The sequence below is a fragment of the Pseudophryne corroboree genome, chromosome 6 (genome assembly GCF_028390025.1).
Source record: "Pseudophryne corroboree isolate aPseCor3 chromosome 6, aPseCor3.hap2, whole genome shotgun sequence".
In the NCBI taxonomy this organism is placed as follows: domain Eukaryota; kingdom Metazoa; phylum Chordata; class Amphibia; order Anura; family Myobatrachidae; genus Pseudophryne; species Pseudophryne corroboree.
In genome coordinates, this window is record NC_086449.1 from 753,815,522 (window position 1) to 753,840,694 (window position 25,173).

General features: G+C 45.2%; 1 long non-coding RNA gene and 1 pseudogene across 1 annotated transcript; both read left to right on the forward strand.

Moving 5' to 3' along the window:
* The first annotated feature begins 11,756 nt into the window (after positions 1-11,756).
* Positions 11,757-11,875, forward strand: LOC134937444 (5S ribosomal RNA; annotated as a pseudogene).
* Positions 11,876-13,204: 1,329 nt separating this feature from the next.
* On the forward strand, positions 13,205-14,884 carry LOC134935666 (uncharacterized). The gene is made up of 2 exons (XR_010180326.1): positions 13,205-13,612; positions 14,635-14,884. It is a non-coding gene; the product is annotated as an uncharacterized LOC134935666 (long non-coding RNA).
* Positions 14,885-25,173: the final 10,289 nt, after the last annotated feature.

A 25,173-nucleotide genomic window follows, 5' to 3' on the forward strand; every position in this document is an offset into this window, starting at 1 on the left:
TCCGCCGTTAGTTCACAGGGAACTAGACAATTTATTGAGGCAGTGTGCCCCCGTTACCAAATACCATCTAGGTTCCACTTCTCTAGGCAGGCGATACCGAGAATGTACACGGACGTCAGAAAAAGACTCACCAGTGTCCTAAAAAATGCAGTTGTACCCAATGTCCACTTAACCACGGACATGTGGACAAGTGGAGCAGGGCAGGGTCAGGACTATATGACTGTGACAGCCCACTGGGTAGATGTATGGACTCCCGCCGCAAGAACAGCAGCGGCGGCACCAGTAGCAGCATCTCGCAAACGCCAACTCTTTCCTAGGCAGGCTACGCTTTGTATCACCGCTTTCCAGAATACGCACACAGCTGAAAACCTCTTACGGCAACTGAGGAAGATCATCGCGGAATGGCTTACCCCAATTGGACTCTCCTGTGGATTTGTGGCATCGGACAACGCCAGCAATATTGTGTGTGCATTAAATATGGGCAAATTCCAGCACGTCCCATGTTTTGCACATACCTTGAATTTGGTGGTGCAGAATTTTTTAAAAAACGACAGGGGCGTGCAAGAGATGCTGTCGGTGGCCAGAAGAATTGCGGGACACTTTCGGCGTACAGGCACCACGTACAGAAGACTGGAGCACCACCAAAAACTACTGAACCTGCCCTGCCATCATCTGAAGCAAGAAGTGGTAACGAGGTGGAATTCAACCCTCTATATGCTTCAGAGGTTGGAGGAGCAGCAAAAGGCCATTCAAGCCTATACAATTGAGCACGATATAGTAGGTGGAATGCACCTGTCTCAAGCGCAGTGGAGAATGATTTCAACGTTGTGCAAGGTTCTGATGCCCTTTGAACTTGCCACACGTGAAGTCAGTTCAGACACTGCCAGCCTGAGTCAGGTCATTCCCCTCATCAGGCTTTTGCAGAAGAAGCTGGAGACATTGAAGGAGGAGCTAACACGGAGCGATTCCGCTAGGCATGTGGGACTTGTGGATGGAGCCCTTAATTCGCTTAACAAGGATTCACGGGTGGTCAATCTGTTGAAATCAGAGCACTACATTTTGGCCACCGTGCTCGATCCTAGATTTAAAGCCTACCTTGGATCTCTCTTTCCGGCAGACACAAGTCTGCTGGGGTTGAAAGACCTGCTGGTGACAAAATTGTCAAGTCAAGCGGAACGCGACCTGTCAACATCTCCTCCTTCACATTCTCCCGCAACTGGGGGTGCGAGGAAAACGCTCAGAATTCCGAGCCCACCCGCTGGCGGTGATGCAGGGCAGTCTGGAGCGACTGCTGATGCTGACATCTGGTCCGGACTGAAGGACCTGACAACGATTACGGACATGTCGTCTACTGTCACTGCATATGATTCTCTCAACATTGATAGAATGGTGGAGGATTATATGAGTGACCGCATCCAAGTAGGCACGTCACACAGTCCGTACTTATACTGGCAGGAAAAAGAGGCAATTTGGAGGCCCTTGCACAAACTGGCTTTATTCTACCTAAGTTGCCCTCCCACAAGTGTGTACTCCGAAAGAGTGTTTAGTGCCGCCGCTCACCTTGTCAGCAATCGGCGTACGAGGTTACATCCAGAAAATGTGGAGAAGATGATGTTCATTAAAATGAATTATAATCAATTCCTCCGCGGAGACATTGACCAGCAGCAATTGCCTCCACAAAGTACACAGGGAGCTGAGATGGTGGATTCCAGTGGGGACGAATTGATAATCTGTGAGGAGGGGGATGTACACGGTGATATATCGGAGGGTGATGATGAGGTGGACATCTTGCCTCTGTAGAGCCAGTTTGTGCAAGGAGAGATTAATTGCTTCTTTTTTGGGGGGGTCCAAACCAACCCGTCATATCAGTCACAGTCGTGTGGCAGACCCTGTCACTGAAATGATGGGTTGGTTAAAGTGTGCATGTCCTGTTTTGTTTATACAACATAAGGGTGGGTGGGAGGGCCCAAGGACAATTCCATCTTGCACCTCTTTTTTCTTTTCTTTTTCTTTGCATCATGTGCTGATTGGGGAGGGTTTTTTGGAAGGGACATCCTGCGTGACACTGCAGTGCCACTCCTAGATGGGCCCGGTGTTTGTGTCGGCCACTAGGGTCGCTAATCTTACTCACACAGTCAGCTACCTCATTGCGCCTCTTTTTTTCTTTGCGTCATGTGCTGTTTGGGGAGGGTTTTTTGGAAGGGACATCCTGCGTGACACTGCAGTGCCACTCCTAGATGGGCCCGGTGTTTGTGTCGGCCACTAGGGTCGCTAATCTTACTCACACAGCTACCTCATTGCGCCTCTTTTTTTCTTTGCGTCATGTGCTGTTTGGGGAGGGTTTTTTGGAAGGGACATCCTGCGTGACACTGCAGTGCCACTCCTAGATGGGCCCGTTGTTTGTGTCGGCCACTAGGGTCGCTAATCTTACTCACACAGCTACCTCATTGCGCCTCTTTTTTTCTTTGCGTCATGTGCTGTTTGGGGAGGGTTTTTTGGAAGGGCCATCCTGCGTGACACTGCAGTGCCACTCCTAGATGGGCCCGGTGTTTGTGTCGGCCACTAGGGTCGCTAATCTTACTCACACAGCTACCTCATTGCGCCTCTTTTTTTCTTTGCGTCATGTGCTGTTTGGGGAGGGTTTTTTGGAAGGGACATCCTGCGTGACACTGCAGTGCCACTCCTAGATGGGCCTGGTGTTTGTGTCGGCCACTAGGGTCGCTTATCTTACTCACACAGCGACCTCGGTGCAAATTTTAGGACTAAAAATAATATTGTGAGGTGTGAGGTATTCAGAATAGACTGAAAATGAGTGTAAATTATGGTTTTTGAGGTTAATAATACTTTGGGATCAAAATGACCCCCAAATTCTATGATTTAAGCTGTTTTTTAGTGTTTTTTGAAAAAAACACCCGAATCCAAAACACACCCGAATCCAGTGGCGGATTTAGGGGGGGGGCACTTGGGCCCGTGCCCCCCCTGTCATTTGGGAACACACCCCCCCCGTGCCGCCGCCGCCGCATACGGAGATGACGGGCGCCCGCTGAGATTGTGTTACCAGCGGGCGCCCGTCTCACTGCACAGCGGCAGCCGGAGGCAGGAGCTCAGTACTGAGCTCCGGCTTCCGGCGCTGTCACTGTGCGCTATGGGAGAGACGTCAGTCATGACGTCTCTCTGATAGTGCTGAGTGACTGAGGAGCGGACGCCAGGAGGAGGACTGCAGCGGCGCGGGAACGGGGCTCGGTAAGTATGTTTTTTATTTCCTTAATGCATCTACTGGGGGCTAACTATGGGGGACATTACTACTGGGGGCTAACTATGGGGGACATTACTACTGGGGGCTAACTATGGGGGACATTACTACTGGGAGGCTAACTATGGGGGACATTACTACTGGGGGCTAACTATGGGGGACATTACTACTGGGGGGCATCAACAAGGGGCATTACTACTGGGGGTCAAACTACTGGGGGCATTATAACTGGGGCATCTACTGGGGGCATCACTACTGAGGGGTCATCTATTGGGGGCAGCTACTGGGGGCCATCTACTGGGGGCATTACTACAGGGGGGTCATCTATTGGGGCAAACTCGTAGGGGGGCATTACTACTGGGGGGTCATCTATTGGGGGCAGCTACTGGGGGACATTTTTCCTGGGGGGCATCTACTGGGGGCATTATTACTGGGGGGCATCTACTGGGGGCATTACTACTGGCGGGTCATCTATTGGGGGCAAACTCCTAAGGGGCATTACTACTGGGGGCAAACTACTGGAGGACATTATTATTAGGGGGCATCTACTGGGGGCAAACTGCTGGGGGACATTATTACTGGGGGGGCATCTACTGGGGGCCAACTACTGGGGGACTATTACTGGGGGCCAACTACAAAGGTGCTAACTACTGGCGGTGTAACTACAGGGGCATTACTACTGGCGGCTTAACTACAGGGGCATTACTACTTGGGGGCTAAACTAAAGGGGGGGTAAACTACTGGGGTCATGACTGCAGGGAAATTACCACTGGGGGCATAATGACTGGGGGCATTACTACAGGCAACATTACTACTAGGGGCAATACGGGCATTGCATAAGGGGCACCACTACTATGTGGTCTATATAAGGGGCACTACCAGTACAGTGAACATTGCATAACGAGCGCTACAACTGTGGGCATTGTATAAGAAGCGCCACCTCACGCAGCCGCACGCAAATGTACTTGCCCCTTCCATGGTGCCCCCCCTATCATTTTCTTCTGGATCCGCCCCTGCCCGAATCCGACAAAAAAAATTCGGTGAGGTTTTGCCAAAACGCGGTCGAACCCAAAACACGGCCGCGGAACCGAACCCAAAACCAAAACACAAAACCCGAAAAATTTCAGGCGCTCATCTCTAGTGGTCAGGTCACTGGTCACACTATCAGCAACTTGCAAGTAGTACTCCTAAGCATACAATCACAATATATATTATACTGGTGTGGCACTCTGGCAGCAAAAGTGTGCACTGTACGTTATATGTACTATGTACTCCTGAGTCCTGAGTCTTGCTCTCAGACTCTAACTGCTCCCCACTGTCAGTGTCTCCCCCACAAGTCAGATAATACAATACAGTCAGTCACACTATCTATCACTTCACTTCAGCAAGTACTAGTAGTAGTAGTACTCCTCCTAATGCTCCCCAAAATTACTACTGTGTCTCTCTCTAGTGAGACTGTCTCACTCTCTTCTCGAATCTCTATATATAAACGGAGAGGACGCCAGCCACGTCCTCTCCCTATGAATCTCAATGCACGTGTGAAAAATGGCGGCGACGCGCGGCTCCTTATATAGAATCCGAGCCTCGCGAGAATCCGACAGCGTGATGATGACGTTCGGGCGCGCTCGGGTTAACCGAGCAAGGCGGGAGGATCCGAGCCTGCTCGGCCCCGTGTAAAAAACCCTGAAGTTCGGGCGGGTTCGGATTCCGAGGAACCGAACCCGCTCATCTCTAGTGAATTCCATCGGGACCCGGTGACTTATTAATCTTTAAACGTTTTAATCGGTCACAGACTACCTCCTCGCTTAAATAAGTACCTATCAGTGGGATATTCTCATTATTGAGATTGTGTGTTAGTCCCTGAATTGGGTCCTCTCCAGTAAATACTGTTGAAAAAAACTCATTGAGTGTGTCCGCTATGTCATTATAATTTTTGCTTAAGACTCCCAACTTGTCTTTTAAAGGGCCTATACTCTCCTTCTTTAATCTCTTGCTAATAATGTATTTAAATAATTTTTTGGGATTCGCTTTGCTTTACTTTGCTACTAGTTTTTCAGTTTCTACTTTAGCCGCTCTTATTTCCTTTTTGTATATTTTGTTACAGTGCTTATAGTGCTGAAATTACTTTCCCGTCAGATTTGTATTCTCTAAATGCTCGACTTTTCTTGCCCATAAGATCCTTTATCTTTTTGTTAAGCCACATCGGTTTATGATTTTTAGTTTTTTTGCTGTTCGTAGGAATACATTTGAGAGTATTTTTAGCTAGCAGGGATTTTAGTACATCCCATTTCTCCGTGGTATTTTTTCCTAAAAACAAACCTTCCCATTCAATATCCCTGAAAAATACCCTCATCATTTCAAAGTTGGCTTTGCTAAAGTTTAGAGTCCTAGTTGAGCTAGTATAGGACTGTTTATGAAAACTGATGTTTTTTACTGTTTACACTGTGATCAGCTTGTGTGTCCATCGGACACACATAGCTGATCACTCTGCCGGGTCCAGAGAAAGCTGGGCAAATGCCACATTATCGCAGTGCTGCCCTGTGAACCCTGAGCTGGTGAGATTATCACAGATTATCACAGGGCACACTGCGGTATTTTATCACATTTTTTGGGGGGAATGCGATGTGGGTTACTAAAAAAAAGTGAATTAAAGGGATTGGAGCAGTTTTTCATGAAAACTGCTCCAAATGCCCTTTAATACATTCAGGTGATACTAAAATAATGTGAAAAGGGTGTGAAAACACCTTTTTTCACATTATTTTAGTAAAAATAATGTTAATAAATAGACTCCTAAGGCTGTAATGTGTTCTCATGTTCTAAGACAGTACCTTGTGTTCCGGGTTGGACTGGCCATTTTGTACTTCTGTCAAATGGCAGTGGCCCGATGGGCCGGTACGACCACACAGAGAGCGGGACTGGCCAAGCAGCACGGCCTTCCGACTCTCTGCTCTGACGCTGGCTGCTTTTGTGGTAACCATGTGTGGGATACCCCTACTGTCCCCCTACTAGTTTTCATAACAGCCAGCGCTGCCTGCAGGGACCTGTCAGCTACATAGGCACTGACAGTGTCGAGATCCCCTGCCCAAGTTGCCTAGCAACAACATGCGGGAAGAGCCGTGATGGAGGGCACCAGGACCCAGGAGAACCGTACTGCTAGTCTGCCCAGGCACGGGAACCTGGAGTGTCAGGATTGGAAGGGAAGCTGCGCGCCAAGAAGAGGAGGAGGGCAGAGAGTGATCCGGCGCGCGGGAGCACGGCCGCGGGAGAAGAGAGGAAGCCGCCTCAGGGAAAGAGATAGGGTATTGAGATGATGTTTAATATATGCAATTGCTCCAAGTGAGAATCGAGTTATAGCGGTGACTGATATTTTCGGTACAATAAATGGTTGTCACCGCCCCCATGTGTAGTGGTCCTTGAGTATATTGTGTTTGGGTTGTCCTTCCGGGGTTCTCCTGGTTCTTCTGCCCCAGCCTTACAGGTGACGGAAAGAATAGTCGCTGGCCTCGACATCGTTGAAGAGGGGATACGGCCGAACACGAAGACGACCGAGCTTCAGGTACGAACCCACTTTAGAGCGATATCACACTTTCATACAGAAAGACGGGGGCCTGCATCTAGTCCAGACCCCCCCCCCACTGACTCATTGCACGCCCCTGTGAATCGCCCCCTCCACCATGGCCATGGCCCCCTTGTTGTGCGTGTGACTGCTGTGCATGTCACAGTGATGTGCTGGGGCTGCTTCATGGCCCCGGTCTGTCCCTGCTTGTGTTCCATGCAAAATTCTCCATCATTTCCAATGACTCAGATTCCTGATGTCTCCAAATTGAAAAGTTAGCCTGTCTGTGGCTTGAAATAATATACTGGGTCGGACTCAGGGGAGTGATTATTTTTATTCTGCACATGCGTCTAAGTCTCACTGCACATGCGTCCAGATTCTGTGCGCGCTGAGCCACAGTTGCGATTGAGGCGCACAACTGGGTTGCAAAGATCCCTGGTTGAGCCTTATCTTGTTAAAATCTAATATACCATAATTGCCATACGCCATATTAGGTATCACTTATTAAGCAGACATTTATCTGGTGCCCAGACTAATATGCAGACATATACTGTATATGATGCTCAGTGTAACATGCAGACCAGTGGCGGAACTTGTAAATGGTGGGCATAGGTGCAAAAATATATTTTGACCCTCCTCCACCCTAACTCAAGCCCACAATATGCCACACGGCAGTGGGTGACAGGCAGAGGGTGACAGCGTAAGGCAGAGTGAGGAAAAGGGTGGCAACAGAAGGCAAGGGGAGGCAGAGGGTGACAGTGGAATGCAGGGGAGGCAAAGTGTGGCCGGGGTAGGCAGAGGGTGACAGGAGGAGGGTAACAGGGAGAGACAGTGGGCGACAGGGAGAGGCAGTGGGTGACAGGGGAAGGGTAACAGAGAGAGACAGTGGGTGACATGGAAAGACAGTGGGTGACAGGGGTACAAGCACAATATCCTGTGTGGTGTGGAGAAAAAGGGGTGTGTTCCTTGGTGGGGGCAGGAACACAATGGTTTCTGCTCTATCTGTGAGAGGGGCCCCCTTCAGAGTTTGGCACTCGGTCAGGCAGATGCTGACAGTGCCAGTTACACTGGGTGTGAGCTGCCTTTAATTCACAGACAGCAGTGACTCAGAAATAAATAATGTACAGCTGTCTGGTAATAATTATTGGAAGTATGTGGCTGTGATCATCAGTGCTGATAGGTGGCAGGACTTATCTATCAGTCTGGTACACACAAGGTCAACCCTGCCTACCTAAGGTAAGTAGCAGGTCCCTCAGACAGTGGGGCCCACCCCCCTCTCTGACTGGGCCATTCATCCGACATTGCTCAAAATAGTCTGTGGGGAAGCCAGGAGATAACACATTGCTGGTCTGGGCAGCAGTGGGCCCCTTAGTCCACAGTGCCCCGGTGCAATGCACCTGCTGCACCAATGGTAGTTCTGCATCTGATGCAGACTCTGTCGTATCTAATATCTTGTGTCAAATCTAACATGTTGCCCGTGACTTTATGCTAAGTATGATAATCAGACCCTCAGCTGGCTCGAGGTCAAATATAGACAAAAAAAATGTCAGATAAAGAACTGTAGTTGCAGAGTCTGCCAGTCAGTGATGTCGTAGGTTATGCCTGCATAAAGGTCTGGTTCAATGACAGGGGGTACTAAGGGGACACCTGTAGCGGGCCCAAAGGTTCTAAGGGGCCCTGAGTTTTGGATGTTCCCCAACCACGCCGGGGACACATACCACTGGTATATACTGTATGAGTATTTACTGTAGAACAGCACGGTTTCGGTACAACAGTTGGAACAAAAGAAAACATAAGTACAGTAACAAACACCCCCCCCCCCCCCACCCCCCAGGTATCCCCTGTGCTGTAGAAGAAGGAAACCTACAGAAGTACGCATGCACAAGAGGATGCACAATGGTGGGTGTGGTGACATGAGGTTTGCAGCCCTTTCCCCTTTGATCCAACCTCAGAGCAAGTGCTGCACCAACAAACCAGACTGCTTTCCCTCTGAACAACAGCATGGTTTTGTGGCTTCAGAGAAAAAGCTAAGGGGTCTATTCATGAAACAGTGAAAAGAGTGGAGAAGTGAGTCTGTGGAGAAGTTGCCCATGGCAACCAATAAGCTGCTCCGTACAATTGTATTGCATGCAAATGATAAATGTTACTCCAATGCTGATTGGTTGCCATGGGCAACTTCTCCACTGGCTCACTTCTCCACACTTTTCACTGCTTCATAAATAGACCCCTCAATCACTCCAATTTTTTTTTCACTTTACATTATTCAAGTGTAATGAAATAAGCTATTTCTAAGTCCATTTTCCAGAAACAAGTAATGTTACAATATAAAAAAGTATTTTATTCCTGCTCATAGGCTAATTAAAATATTAGGCAGGCCCAAGCAGAGCAGGAACAGTGCAATCCAACAATAAAAATGTATTTTACCTATTCTGAGACAAAGCTACAGACTGTAATGAGGTGTGACTAAAGGATAATAATTTATACTGTATCTAACCCTATTTACTGTGGTCACAGTATTATTGCACAGATATATTTATGCTGATGCAGAGTGAGACCAACATCATCTTGTGTAGAGACGGGATGTAGGAGGGCTGAGGCATTCTGATATATGCCATGTATGGAAGCTGAGATCTGAATGAGGATCGGGCATTGGGTGGCGTGGCCAAATCCAGGAGACATATCCACGCCCCCTCTGAAAGTGCAAGTGCGCTGCATAAGACAGAGGTTCATGAACAAGGTTGTGACTCTGCACTAGTCCTGAGGTTTCAGAGATAATTTATTAAACCAAAATTATGTATGGTAGGTACCTACAAATATTAGTACCTGGTGGTGCACCCAGAGTCAGGAAAAAACTAGAGAAAAAACAACTTTGCAGAAGACTCTTGTGTGGGTGCACTTTTGTTTTCGTTATATGATTGTAACACCACCTTGATGGTGACAACCCCTAAGTATTAATTAAAATAGGGGTTTGTTACCATCAAGGTGGTGGTAATATAATACCACCACCTTGATGGTTACAACCCCTATTTTAATTAATACTTGCAAAAACCAATTTCTCATGTCTTATATAAAAGACATAATATTTCTACCTAAGTGGCTATAACTGAGATATAGCCCTATACCCTGATCTGGGCCCAATACCATGCAATAAGTTATATAACTTGCCATGTCTATACATGGCCGTACCCTGCTTGTTTAAAAATATAACACATGCCAACAACGGGGGCCGCCGGGGCATAGCAAATCCTATAACAACAAGCCCAATTTCTTAGACCCATGAATAATCCCTCCCCACCCACTCATGAATGTTAGACCTATACCAAAGGACAATACCCTATCATCCTTACCCGGACAGCCGGGAATACAATATATACCTATCCTTTATGCACAGCAGGCGTCCTTATACCAAGTACGGAGGTATAATCTTTTCTGTACCTTTATACATCCCCTTTTTTCATGTATCGTTTACTGTGTATGTCTGTTTTTCCCTCTTTTTCCTCTTTATATCAGCACTAGGACCTCTTACTGATAGGCACAGTGCAATGGAGTGCCCTATACCTATTCGCCTCCACGGATATTGACACCCCTACCTCCCGGTCGCCAGGCAACCAGACGCTCAGGCACCACCGGATGTGACGTATCGTCTCTGCCCGAAAGCCGGGGAGACGTGGTGACATCACTTTCTGAAGCCGGGGAGACCTGGCAATGCCTGGCAACGGGACACCTAGGCATTTATCCAACAACATGTGCCGTCCCTGCCTGGATTGCCGGGGGAGATACTAAGGGGACCAGCGATGCGGCCATTAGTGAGTCTGGAGGCGCAGTGACAAAAAGCCAGGACACTATTTTATATTCATACACGGCACTCCAGCAACACATAAAGACTTGATGGTAACTTAGCAACCAGTGGAAGAACGTCACTTCCGCAGGCCTAAGCAATGTGCCTGTAACCAATCAGGCGGCTGAATCACGGATCCCAGTGATTGGCTGGGCTCTCAGCAACAGGTATTTAAACCTGACTTATCACCCCAATTAACAGCATTGGAAGTGAACAAGCCCGCAAGACGGGTGAAACGCGTTTTCCTCCTCTGACCACGGACATCAGGAGTATGATGCAGATCTGTCTGACTCCAGACTGACCCAGGGACCTGGGCAGGGGCTGGTATTTTTTCTGTATCTTTCCATATAGAAACTTTGTTCAAACTTGTTGTAACTAACATCAATTAACAAATATCAAACCTATTCAGATGTTTTCAGATAGATACAGTATCATTTTTTGCCTGCTATAGAGACGGGACATGAGAAATGTACCTGTCTACCCTCTCTTTTGTATATTTTTTGCTCATATCGTTTATCATTATCTGTTACCATATAGATAACCAGAGAGCAGATGACATTTTTGTTTGATTGGACACACTTCCCCCCTAATATTTGTCTTTCCTAGTGCAACAGCCCCATATTTTGGGTTGCAATCATAATCATATATAAAAAAAACTTTTTCTTCTTGGGGGAGTCTCTCTTGGATATGTGCTTTAGCCCCTTCAGTCCCATCTAGCTCACAGCAGAGATTTCAGATATAATATATGTATGTCTAAATTATCAAACAAATTGTCAGTACCTATTGTAAATAACACATGATCTCTGTGACATCGATCTCTTAATGTTCCCTGCCTAGCGGCACAACACATGGCGGTTATAGGTGGGATCAACTGGTGTTATTTTAACACAAGTCACATCTAGCATATACTGATCGTGTACTCTTACCCTAAAAAACTTACCTTTATCTTCATCTGCAGCCTCAAAAAAAAATTTCTTATATCAGCGGACTCTCATTTATGATTCACAGGTGAAAACCTGCGTCTAACGTAGACAGCAGATCTGCATTTGCCTTTTTCTGAAATCTCTAATCGGTGCACTCTCATTGGTGGGTCGACCAATTGCGTCAAAAGTTACTACCATACCCCACCGACAGAGCCCGATCTCGTCCGATCTTGGAAGCAAAACGGTGGTGGGCTGGGTCAGTACCTGTGAGGGAGACCCCCAGGGAATACCCGGTGTTGTAATCGATGACCCCCTCCGACCAGATATCAACAGCAGGATCACCACTTTTTCTCTCCCCCCTTTTTCTTTTCCCCCTTCTCTTCTGTTTTTCTTCTCTTTTCTGCTAGATATCCAAAGCCAAAAAATTAGCAAAACTTATTGTCTTGTAAAATACGGGGGCAATTAGCAGGCAACCCCAATATATGTATATAATTCTGCTACGACACATACTCTTGATAAAACTGGTCCGATTAATTTTGACACATTGAGGTCTCATTAAAACAAGCTTCGCTTGTACTGGTTGGTTAGGAATGGATGTAGAACTATAGTGTCTACATCCCCCTACAAGTCTTTTGGTGATAGACTAACCAGAACATTTCCAATTTTTTGAAGCACTTTGAGTGCATTGAGATATAAATATATCCTATTAACCAAACATGGTGGAGTATAAGAGTGAGGATTTATTTTAAATGAATTAATAAAAGCTATGTTTTAATCTACAATCATATAACGAAAACAAGAGTGCACCCACACAAGAGTCTTCTGCAAAGTTGTTTTTTCTCTAAGACAGAGGTTCCCAAACTGTGTGCCGTGGCTCCCTGGGGTGTCTCGGGACACTTGCAGGGGTGCCCTGTGTTGGTGGTCCAGGACCAATTCAAATTATTCATGGTCAATATAATAGGCAAAACCAGTGCTGGTGGCTGCCAGTCATAAAATATGTGGCCAAACAGAAGAAAATCTTGTCCCTCACCACAACTGACCCTAAGGATGACATATAAACGCGATCTACTTAATGTAATATTTCTGTCTAAATTTCTAAATAAGAAATTTTTGGCCTGGGGTGCCGTGAAAAAAATTCTGATATTCTAGGGCGCCGTGATTCAAAAAAGTTTGGAAACCACTGGCATAAGGGAACTTTTGTAATTAGTTACCCTGCCCCCCCCCCCCCTCCAATGTCTCTTATGCCAAGTAAAACAAGGTTGTGTCCACATGGTTGCGAACAGAAGCAGACACAGAGACACATGCAGGCCCGACGACAGGAGGGGTCATAGGGGACACCCGTACCAGGCCCTAAGAATCTGGCACAGAAAAATGGGGCCAGCCCTTCACTATGAGAGAGGCACCGCAGCAGGCAGCAACAGCAGGGGAGCAGCCAGCATGAAGTAACACAACTTTCCATAGCTTCACTGCCGAGCCTAACAGGGGAGAGAGATGTTGTGTTGACTCTTATGGCCAATATGATGTTTAACTAACAGAATCCTAATACTTCTGACTGAGGTCAGTGCCATAAGCAGTGTTTTATCCTTAATTGAGTTTATTGCGGATACACTGTAACATTAAAAATCAATGAAAGCACAGTGAACATTGGGTTTATACAAAGTCACACATAATCAAAGATCAATACGGAAACCCTGCCATAAAATAATAACTCATATTCTAATGTGAATGTAATAACTTTAAATAAGGAGTGATATCACATTTCCCTTATGTCAGTCACACAAAAGACAGGAGCCTCAAACCAGTGGCCAGTGTAGTGGAGTCTGTGAGGTCATGCTGTGATGTCATAATGGGCCTCAAACCAGAAAGAACCAGTGCTGGCTGGCCTGGTGGGGTCTGTGAGGTCATGCTGTGATGTCATAATGGTATCAACTGCCTATATCCCGGCTTGTCTGCTGCCTCCCTCATTCTCCTTCAATACCTGGAGACACAAAGCTCACCGGCAGGAGTAGAAACAACTGGCAGGAGGAACACACTTGGCTGAGGTTAGTAACTGGACAAAGACAAGAGCAGCTTAGTTAGATGTGGCAGCAGACTTAGATGCCCATTTATCAGCTATTCAAAACCTGTTGCATATGTGCTCCAGTCAATCAGCTCCCAGCTGTCATGTGTTTAAAAATGACAGTTGGGAGCTGATTGACTGGAGCAACATTTATCATACGGAATGAGTTTTAAACAGCTAAAAATCATTGATAAATGGGCAACAAGAATCAGAGGGGAATAGAAATGATTGCTTTAATGATTTAATAAGACAGAAAATAGGATACAGATACTGCACATTAAACTGGAAACAAATACATAGTAAATGAAATTATGTCATAGCTGGTGCTTATTTAAATAATACTATCATGTTTTATTTAAAATGTTTTGTATTATACATGTGTATGTTAGTTTATTATAGTGGTCACTGAGGTTTTCCATGATGGTTTCATCTTCTGCCACTGAAGCCAAACTACGGAGCTATTTATGTACTGAGAAATCCTCACCGCTCTCCTGGTTTCCTTATTACACACTGAGCCATAGAGTACATCAGTAATACATGGCCACCATTAATAGTAATCTAGGGGGAGATCTCTCATCCCTTCTAATGATGGGAGGTGTTGCCTATAGCAACAATCCGATGTTAACTACTGTATCATTGCATGGAGTATACTAGATAAATATTAGCTAGAAGATAATTGGTTGCTATGAGCAACAGCTCCATTTATACTCTTTAGAAGTTGGATAAGTCTGAAAATATTAGGGAAGGCGGAAAGTAGGTTTATGTCGGACACCGAAGATGATTTTACAATTTCCAACAATGAAAGTGTTCTCAGCTTACGTAAGTATAATAGTAACCGGTGAAATGGACTATCCAGAAAGGCCATTATACAGCTTACAGTTTCAGGTTCTAGTTGATCTTAAATATAAATGTATATCCGTAAATACTGTAGTTGATGTTACTTACAATTGTAAATGCATTGCAAGGTATCTAACACTGTCTACTCTTCATCTTTCTCCACATCAGCGCTATGGCCCCGAGATGGATGATCACACTGTGGGAGTCGATAACTGCCTGCTGTCCATGTAGAAGATACAGGAGCTGGAATGCTCAGAGAAGAGATGCCCACTTGCCTCGCCATACCAGGCTTGAGGAAGAAATGCCTCCAACCAAGCCAGTGGGTTATGATCACTCTGATGGCAGTTTATCCAAAAAACTATCTCCCAGTGAGAAGAACAAGGATCGCCAGATAAAAGTCCTCGATCTCATTAACAAACAGTTAGTCGAGGAGAACAACTTGTTAGCGGCAGAAAACACCTTATTAAAACAGAAGGTTGAAATGCTTAAAGACACGCTAACGAAGGTCATAGAGCTGTTGTAGGCCCCTGTGTAACTCCGCCGCTGTTACGGAGGCTCACCCAGTAGCTGACCAGTAACCATGGATTCTTATCTTTATGCACTCACCTATTAGAGCAGGGGGAAATATGCACTGAGAGGTTTCTGTAATCTTCTAATCGAAAAGAAGCGACCTTTCTTTTTTGAAGTCTGCAGAAATCTGTCAGTGTGTATTTTCCACCTTTTCTCACCTTCTCTAATAGGTAAGTACATAAAAACAATGTTCCATGGCCAACATCTACTGGTTACAGCTTACTGTGGTTATACCTGGTAGTTAATCTTTACATCATTAAAGAGCCAGAGCAAAGATATTGTCTTCAGTACATTCTTGTCTCTATTTAATGTAGTTTTAGTGAGAAATATATTGTATGTCTAGCTAAATATATAACTATGATAATTATTTATAATATAAAAAAATATTCCATTATCACCAGTAAGGGGTGGGTGTAAGTCCCGATACTAATGGTGACTGTGGATGGAGATACTCGGCGGGACGTCCTTCTGTGTGAAGACAAACAGATAACCGGCATATACGGCGGATATATGCATTACATACATAGTAACATAGTATCTGAGGTTGAAAAAAGACAATTGTCCATCGAGTTCAACCTATTTGTGGTCTCCTATGCAGGATTATTTGGTCTAAAATTTTGACTGATGCTGATGTCTGCCATAGCGTTCTATCCCTCTTTTTATAGTAACTATAGTGCGTGACTATGCACCATAACCCTGGATATCCTTATCCATTAGGAATTTATCTAACCCATTCTCAAAGGTGTTGACTGAGTCCGCCATTAAAACTCCCTCAGGCAGGGAATTCCAAAGACGTATTGTCCTTACCATGAAAAAGCCTTTACGCTGTATTGTGCGGAATCTCCTCTCCTCTAACCTGAGCAAGTGTCCACGAGTCCTCTGTGTTGATCTAACCGGAAACAGGTCCCGCTCTGTGTATTGTTCCCTTATATATTTGTAGATGTTGATCATGTTGCCTCTTAGTCTCCTCTTTTCCAGTGTAAACATGCCTAGTCTTGCAAGCCTTTCCTCGTATTCCAGTGTCTCCATGCCATTAATTAGTTTGGTCGCCCGCCTCTGAACCTTTTCTAGCTCCAGGATATCCTTTATGTAGTATGGTGCCCAGAATTGTACACAATATTCAAGGTGTGGCCTCACTAGTGATTTATATAACGGGAGTATAACACTCTCGTCCCTTGCATCAATTCCCCATTTTATGCATGCTAATATCTTATTAGCCTTCTTTGCTGCAATCCTACTTTGGGTACTGCTGCTTAGTTTGCTATCTATAAGGACACCTAAGTCCTTTTCCAGTACAGAATCCCCTAATGTTACCCCATTTCGCATTAACTTACACTTGTCTGTATTGAAGCGCATTCTCCATTTCGCTGCCCATGCTTCTAATTTAACTAAGTCGTTCTGAAGCGATTCAGCATCCTCCTCCGTATTTATAGCCTTACACAATTTGGTATCATCTGCAAAAATTGACACCATGCTCTCTAGACCTTCTGTTAGGTCATTAATGAAAATATTGAACAACTAGGTGATTCATCGCGCCCTACGGGCGCTGTTCACATCGTCGCAAGGGGCTGCGCCCCTTTAACCCCTGAACGCCTTTCTGGCATCCAATAATTGTATTATATGGAGTATTACCATTGCACGACGAAAGGGAGTCCGATGGGGAGGGGGCGGGGTAGTGGGGGATGTGGATGGGAGAGGGGTCCGGATGCGCTGCGGTTGGGGAGGGGCAGGTGTCGCAGATGGGGGGAGGGGTTCCGGAGGTGCTGCGGGTGGGGAAGGGGGGTTTCTGTGGGTTAGGGGGTCCGGAGTTCGCCACAGGTTGGGGAGGGGCGGGTGTAGGGGTGTCACGGATGGGGGAGGAGGTCTGTGGGCACTGCGGGTGGGGGAAGGGCCAGGTGCGGGGGTCCCATGGGTGGGGGAAGGGTGAGTATGGGAGTATAATGGGGTATAGATAATAGGGTGGGGTACATTGTAGGGGGTATATATAATGGGGATGGGTACACTGTGTGGGGTATATATAATGGAGATGGATACACTGTGGGGGAGTATATATAATGGGGATGGGTATACGTTGGGGGGAATATATAACGGGGATGGGTACACGTTGAGGGGTATATGTAATGGGGATGGGTACACTGTGGTGGGTATATGTAATAGGGAAGGGGTATGTATAATGGGGTCGGGGTATCGGGGGAGACTTCCTGCCGCGGATCCCTCACCTTACCTGGCCAGCTTGCCTCTCGACATCCCGCTGGCTTTAGCTTCTCCTTCTCGGTCCCGCATGCAGGTGGCGCCAGAGCTGTCACTGGGTCAGTCCGGGGACTGGCATGAGGCCTACTCCGCCACCCAGCCTGGAGTCTGAGGATGCAGCCGGGGTACAGCGCGAAACACGGAGTGGAGGCCATCTGGGCTGGGAGAGGAGTCAGCAGGGAGAGCGGAATCCAGCAGCCAGGGCACAGGGACCACAGAGCTGCCCCCACCCGGGATATATACAGGGGGCATCCAGTCCTACACATAGCCCCATACTCTGGGGGTTACAGTGCTGCCAGTACCGCATGCTGGGGGTTATAGCAGGGACGTGCGGTGAGGTGTTTGGCCAGATATTTGCCCAGATTTGTGACTCATTTCCTAACTTTGTGTGACTCCGCCCAGCGCTATACACTGAGTCACAGATGTGGGCAAATATATAGGAGATGGGGGGGCAGGGGGAGATGTGTGTACAGCAGGTATATATATATATTTATATATATATATATATATACATGGGGGGTAAATGTGTGTACAGCAGGTATATAGATGTGGAGGGAGTACATAGGGCAGGTATATATGAGCGGGGGGGTATATAGGGCAGGCACAGGTAGGTATGAGTGTACAGCAGGTATATATGTGTGTATGGAGTGGGTACGCAGGGCAGGCAGGTATGTGTGTGCGTGTGGGTATGATGTGTGTACAGCAGGTATATATGTGTATGTGGAGGGGTAGATGTGTGTGTACAGCAGGTATATACATGTGTGGGGAGTAGATGTGTGTACAGCAGGTATATATGTGGGGGGGGGGGGTAGATGTGTGCACAGCAGGTATATATGTGTCTGTGGAGGGAGAGCATAGGGCAGGTAGGTACGTGTATGTGGGCACATAGGGCAGGTAGGTATGTGTGTGCGCGTACATAGGGCAGGTATATATGAGTGGGGGGTAGATGTTTGTACAGCAGGCATATAGATGTGTGGAGGGAGTACAGAGGGCAGGTATATTAGAGTGGTGGGGTATATAGGGCAGGCATAGGTAGGTATGAGTGTGCAGCAGGTATATGTGTGTGTATGGAGTGGGTACATAGGGCAGGCAGGTATGTGTGTGTGGGGGGTAGATGTGTGTACAGCAGGTATATATTAGTGATGAGCGGATTCGGTTTTACTCGGTTCTCAAAACCGAATCTTATTGGCTATCCAAAACACGTGACATCAGTGAGCCAATAAGATTCGGTTTTGAGAACCGAGTAAAACCGAGTAAAACCGAATCCGCTCATCACTAGTATATATATGTGTGTGTAGGGGGTAGATGTGTGTACAGCAGGTATATATATGTGTGAGGGGTAGATGTGTGTACAGCAGGTATATATATGTGTGGGGGGATAGATGTGCGTACAGCACGTATATATTTATGTGTGTGTGTGTGGGGGGGAAGATATGTATACAGCAGGTATATATATGTGTGTGGGGGGGTATGTGTACAGCAGGTATCTATATATATATATGTGTGTGGGGGGGGGGTAGATGTGTGTACAGCAGGTATATATATATATATATATATATATTTATGTTTGTGTGTGTGTGTGTGTGTGTGTGTGTGTGTGTGTGTGTGTGTGTGGGGGGTGGGTGTGTGTACAGCAGGTATATACTGTATGTGTGTATGGAGGGAGTACATAGGGCATGTACAGGTATATACACATAGTGTGGGGAAGGGAGGAGGTGCTGCAGCCGCTGTATACTGCGGGTCACTTGCTTGTCTCCGTCTTCCGGCGGCGGCTCCTCGCTCTCATCCTACCCGGGTGGCTCCGTCCTCCGCTGCCACCGCCTCACAGTCATCCTACCCGGGCGGCTCCGTCCTCTGCCGCCGCCTCACAGTCATCCTACTTGGGCGGCTCCATCCTCCGCTGCCGCCGCCTCACAGTCATCCTACCCGGGCGGCTCCATCCTCCGCTGCCTCACAGTGACTGGTCGAGCCTCCTGCCGCCGCGGCCGTTACCCGTCCTCCTCCTCCAGGCAATCATACAGTGGCCAGTTGCCTGCTTTTTCCTCCTATAGCTTAGGCCAGATCTGTGACTCTGATTCCGCCCAGCGTTAGCAAATGAGGCACTAAGTCACAGATCTGGGCTAATATATAGGAGATAGCGGTCCTAATACTGAGCCTTGTGGCACACCACTTAGCACTTCAGTCCAATTTGAAAAAGATCCATTAACGATAACGCGCTGCTCCCTATTATCTAACCAATTTTTGACCCAAGTGCATATTGTGCTTCCTAGCCCTATTTCATGTAGCTTGTAGATACGTCGCATGTGTGGTACAGTGTCGAAAGCTTTGGCAAAGTCTAAAAAATTACATCCACCTCTTTACCTTGATCGAGGTTTGCACTTACTGTTTCAGAAAAGCCAAGTAAGTTGGTTTGACAGGATCTGTCCTTCACAAATCCATGTTGATTCCTTATAATGACCTTATTGGCTTCAATGAACTTCTGAATACTATCCCTTAGAATACCTTCCAATACTTTCCCCACTATAGATATAAGACTAACTGGTCTATAATTAATTACCTGGTGCAGCTTTACTTCCCTTTTTGAATGTAGGCACTACTTCCGCTATACGCCTGTCTTTGGGAACCATACCTGATATTACTGAATCCTTAAAGATCAAAAATAGCCGTTTTGCAAGTTCAGAGTGAAGCTCCATTAGAACCCTTGGGTGAATTCCATCGGGACCCGGTGACTTAATAATCTTTAAACGTTTTAATCGGTCACAGACTACCTCCTCTCTTAAATAAGTACCTATCAGTGGGATATTCTCATTATTGAGATTGTGTGTTAGTCCCTGAATTGGGTCCTCTCCAGTAAATACTGTTGAAAAAAACTCATTGAGTGTGTCCGCTATGTCATTATCATTTTTGCTTAAGACTCCCAACTTGTCTTTTAAAGGGCCTATACTCTCCTTCTTTAATCTCTTGCTATTAATGTATTTAAAGAATTTTTTGGGATTCGCTTTGCTTTACTTTGCTACTAGTTTTTCAGTTTCTACTTTAGCCGCTCTTATTTCCTTTTTGCATATTTTGTTACAGTGCTTATAGTGCTGAAATTACTTTCCCGTCAGATTTGTATTCTCTAAATGCTCGCCTTTTCTTGCCCATAAGATCCTTTATCTTTTTGTTAAGCCACATCGGTTTATAATTTTTTAGTTTTTTTGCTGTTCGTAGGAATACATTTGAGAGTATTTTTAGCTAGCAGGGATTTTAGTACATCCCATTTCTCCGTGGTATTTTTTCCTAAAAACAAACCTTCCCATTCAATATCCCTGAAAAATACCCTCATCATTTCAAAGTTGGCTTTGCTAAAGTTTAGAGTCCTAGTTGAGCTAGTATAGGACTGTTTATGAAAACTGATGTTTTTTACTGTTTACACTGTGATCAGCTTGTGTGTCCATCGGACACACATAGCTGATCACTCTGCCGGGTCCAGAGAAAGCTGGGCAAATGCCACATTATCGCAGTGCTGCCCTGTGAACCCTGAGCTGGTGAGATTATCACAGATTATCACAGGGCACACTGCGGTATTTTATCACATTTTTTGGGGGGAATGCGATGTGGGTTACTAAAAAAAAGTGAATTAAAGGGATTGGAGCAGTTTTTCATGAAAACTGCTCCAAATGCCCTTTAATACATTCAGGTGATACTAAAATAATGTGAAAAGGGTGTGAAAACACCTTTTTTCACATTATTTTAGTAAAAATAATGTTCATAAATAGACCCCTAAGGCTGTAATGTGTTCTCATGTTCTATGACAGTACCTTGTGTTCCGGGTTGGACTGGCCATTTTGTACTTCTGTCAAATGGCAGTGGCCCGATGGGCCGGTACGACCACACAGAGAGCGGGACTGGCCAAGCAGCACGGCCTTCCGACTCTCTGCTCTGACGCTGGCTGCTTTTGTGGTAACCATGTGTGGGATACCCCTTGATAAAGCTGAATATTTATCGTATATAAAACACCTTAAGAGGTCTAAGAACACTGTACGCTATCTACGTAAGAAGTACCGTAAGGGTACGCAAGTTGTGTAGCGATCGCTCAACCGTAGTCGAGACGCTCAAGCGTCACGTTCGCTTACGGCCCAGTGATCACAGGCAGGCACGCTATTGGCTGCCGACTAACGTGATGATTCGCTATAGCGTAGCGTACGCTCGGGACCACGAGGAGATCACCAGCGGTGCAGACGCTTACAACGTTAAACCTTTATATCTATACCTTTAACAGTGAGATACACAGTATACCTTAGTGTAGAGACAGAGTGTAAGTGCAACCTGGTGTAACCTGATTAACTACAAAGCTGCTTGAGCGTCACCGACGCTCAGAGAATACTTAACACTATAAAGAATACACAGATACCTGGGCTTAGGGTCCGAAACCTATTATATGTATTATAACTATTATACTTGCAAAAGGAATCACAGTACAAATGATACACTACAATATAACATAAACCAACTAACCAGATAAACTACACAGGAAATACAATACAATACAATTAAAGGAAAATATGAGAGAAAGAGTAGAGAGAGAGAGATAGAGATGGCTCACAGTAAGACAATATGATTACGGAGAAAACTTACGCACAAGGGGAACGATCGCATGCGCCTCGATATCCAGCTCCCGATTATCAGCAATGAGAACCGTTGAAGAGAGAGAACTGGATACGGTCGGCCTGCCTATTTATGCCCCACACACAATACAATTCAATGGTCCCTACAATCTCATTGTTCATTGGACATAGGAATTCGGCTTCGTATTATAACAAAAGGTCATAGGTTGATTCATACAGGTGGGCTGTGACTATTTCCAACTGCTCAGGTGGGAGGGAAACTGGGTTTCCCGCCGCATGGGTAATAAAGTGCAAATAAAGTAAATGTTCATAAACTTCTTATGTCCATAACTATTCGCACGAGCGATTGATCTGCTTCAAACCAACACCGGAATATTTCTAATTAAATATTCTTCCGATGGATACTAAACACCACTGTATTACTCCTGTCTGACCCTTCGTATCAAACAAAGAGGGATTCCTCTGTTCATAAACATTCTATATTAACCAAACTTTCAGAATCTATCAAAGGGACCATGATCTACAAAATACATTATTACTGAAAATATTTTACGATTGAGTCGCACGCTACAACCACATAAACTCTACCGTAAATACGCATACCATGCGCCTGCGGGTGCCCGCGACTGTGAGTATGCGCACGTACGGGAGAGCGTACGCATGCGCAGCACGGACCTGTGTGAGGTGCAAATATGGTAGTGTGCATAGAGATATTTTTCTGACTTTGACAGTCCACCCTTTGGCAGTCAATAATAACTGCCACTTCCTGAAAACATTTCAAAAGGAGAAAAATATATGTTAGGGGTTAATTAATTTCCATGGTTGGGTAAGGGAGGAGAGAGGAGTAGGTGTGAAGAGGGTATGACCTAGTGAGATAGCAGAAGCATGTGTGTATGAATCCATGTTTGGGGGGTCATGTATCATCGTGCCGTACGTGTTGTAAATCAAGCTTCGAGGTATTGCGAAGTATACATTTGAATTCCTTCTTATCCCGTGGTACGGGTCTGTGGATGGGCTGTCAAACTTTACCGAGCTCTTTTCGGATTTTGAACAAAATGGGGAGCACATTTTAGTTGATGATACATGAATGGGTGAATATGTGATTGCTGATATCTGTGCCTGTATTCCCTATACTATGTGTGTCATTACCTGAGGGTTGTAGAAATGAAGAAAAGACATAATTACGGTAAATACGGTGGTATTCTATGTCAGGTTAATGTACATCTGTCGGTTGAAGTTTTGTTCGGTATCAGTTGAAAGTCGTCTTCTTTGCGCTGTTTTGCTCATTAGGCGTGAGCAATAAGCTTTGTCAATGCCATTAGATTTACAAAAAATGTTGGGCTAGCGTAAGTTTAAGAATTCTAGGGAAACTGGGGATCCATGGCAAAGTTCATCAAGTGTCCATATCTCAAGTGGTCAAAACTTCTTCTTTGGTCTATCTGTTGTCTGTATAGCGTCTCGTCAACTTCCTCGTCCAAGGGGGTCTTGTTATCTTGGAGAAAAGGATAAAGAGAGAGAGAAATACATCTGCACACTTAATAACCTAATTTGAAAATTTAATGGATTTAAAGAACCCCAATGTGCGTGTGTCTTTCATTAGACTTTAGGCCTCTTTGGGGGTGTGACCCTATTACAACCAAGAAATGACAGCGTATACAAAAAGACTAAAGAAGTGGTTGTTGGGTTGGGTGCACTAAATCAATTTTGTTGAGTTAATTGTCAAGGTTAAAACGTAGCTTTTATTGCTTATATTAATATTCAGAGGGTCCTTGTCATGGGACACATACAGCAAAATATAGAGGTTAAAAATATGACATATACAAACATATACGTGGTGAGGAAAATAAAGTTTAGTGAGATAGATTCTAAAAAGTGGGGTCACCACAATAACTCCTGCAACTTGTATAATTAATTTCTGTGTGAAACATGAACCACTCAGGACAAAAACTAGATAGGGTATGAGCGCTCCTAGTTATGCTGGATTGGTATCTGTCAATCTAAACTCAGTTTTCTAGTAATAACTGCATCTGGTGTAAAGATACAGTGGAGTCTATGTAATCTGTGTGTTTCCTGCTATGTTGACTGTGAGAGGATTTTGACCACTATAAATGTGACTCACTAAGAGAATAGTGTACTGTACACTGACAGTGCACACAAAAAAATCCCAGTCATTAAGGACTACTGTAATACCTGACATATCAGTGCAGTTATACACTATAAATCTCTCTTTTTTTGTACACTGACAGTGCACAAAAAAATTTCAGTCATTAAGGACTACTGTAATACCTGATATATCAGTACAGTTATACACTATAAATCTCTACTCCATCCTGTGCATTTGCATTGCAACAATTGTTGCCTCTATAAGGATACTGAGCAACATTTTATAATCAGTGTGGATTGAAGTGGATACAATTTGTACCCACATCAAAGAAATAGCTTCTAACTCCAGTTTCTAGTCAGGGGAAGGTGCCCCTTATGTGAATACTAAGTGAGTATCTGACAAGCACTCACATTTATAGTGGTCAAAATCCTCTCACAGTCAACATAGCAGGAAACACACAGATTACATAGACTCCACTGTATCTTTACACCAGATGCAGTTATTACTAGAAAACTGAGTTTAGATTGACAGATACCAATCCAGCATAACTAGGAGCGCTCATACCCTATCTAGTTTTTGTCCTGAGTGGTTCATGTTTCACACAGAAATTAATTATACAAGTTGCAGGAGTTATTGTGGTGACCCCACTTTTTAGAATCTATCTCACTAAACTTTCTTTTCCTCACCACGTATATGTTTGTATATGTCATATTTTTAACCTCTATATTTTGCTGTATGTGTCCCATGACAAGGACCCTCTGAATATTAATATAAGCAATAAAAGCTACGTTTTAACCTTGACAATTAACTCAACAAAATTGATTTAGTGCACCCAACCCAACAACCACTTCTTTAGTCTTTTTGTATACGCTATCTTGGAGAAAAACCAGAAAAACAGGTGAAAGAAACGGACCGTATAATCGCATTTTCATCACATCATTGTTTCTATCGTTGGGTCGTAAATCAAATCCAGGTTAATTACAGTTTCCTCACTCCTTAAACTCATTACCTTAGTACGACGATTGCACCTCATTAAAGCCTGACCGCATCTAAATATCAAACCGATCGTTATGATAACACCTAAGATACATAGGAGAAACTTCCCAACATCCATTATGACTCCTTGAGCCCAGTCTCCCAAACCGGAGAACCAATTTCGCGGGTTCAACCATGACA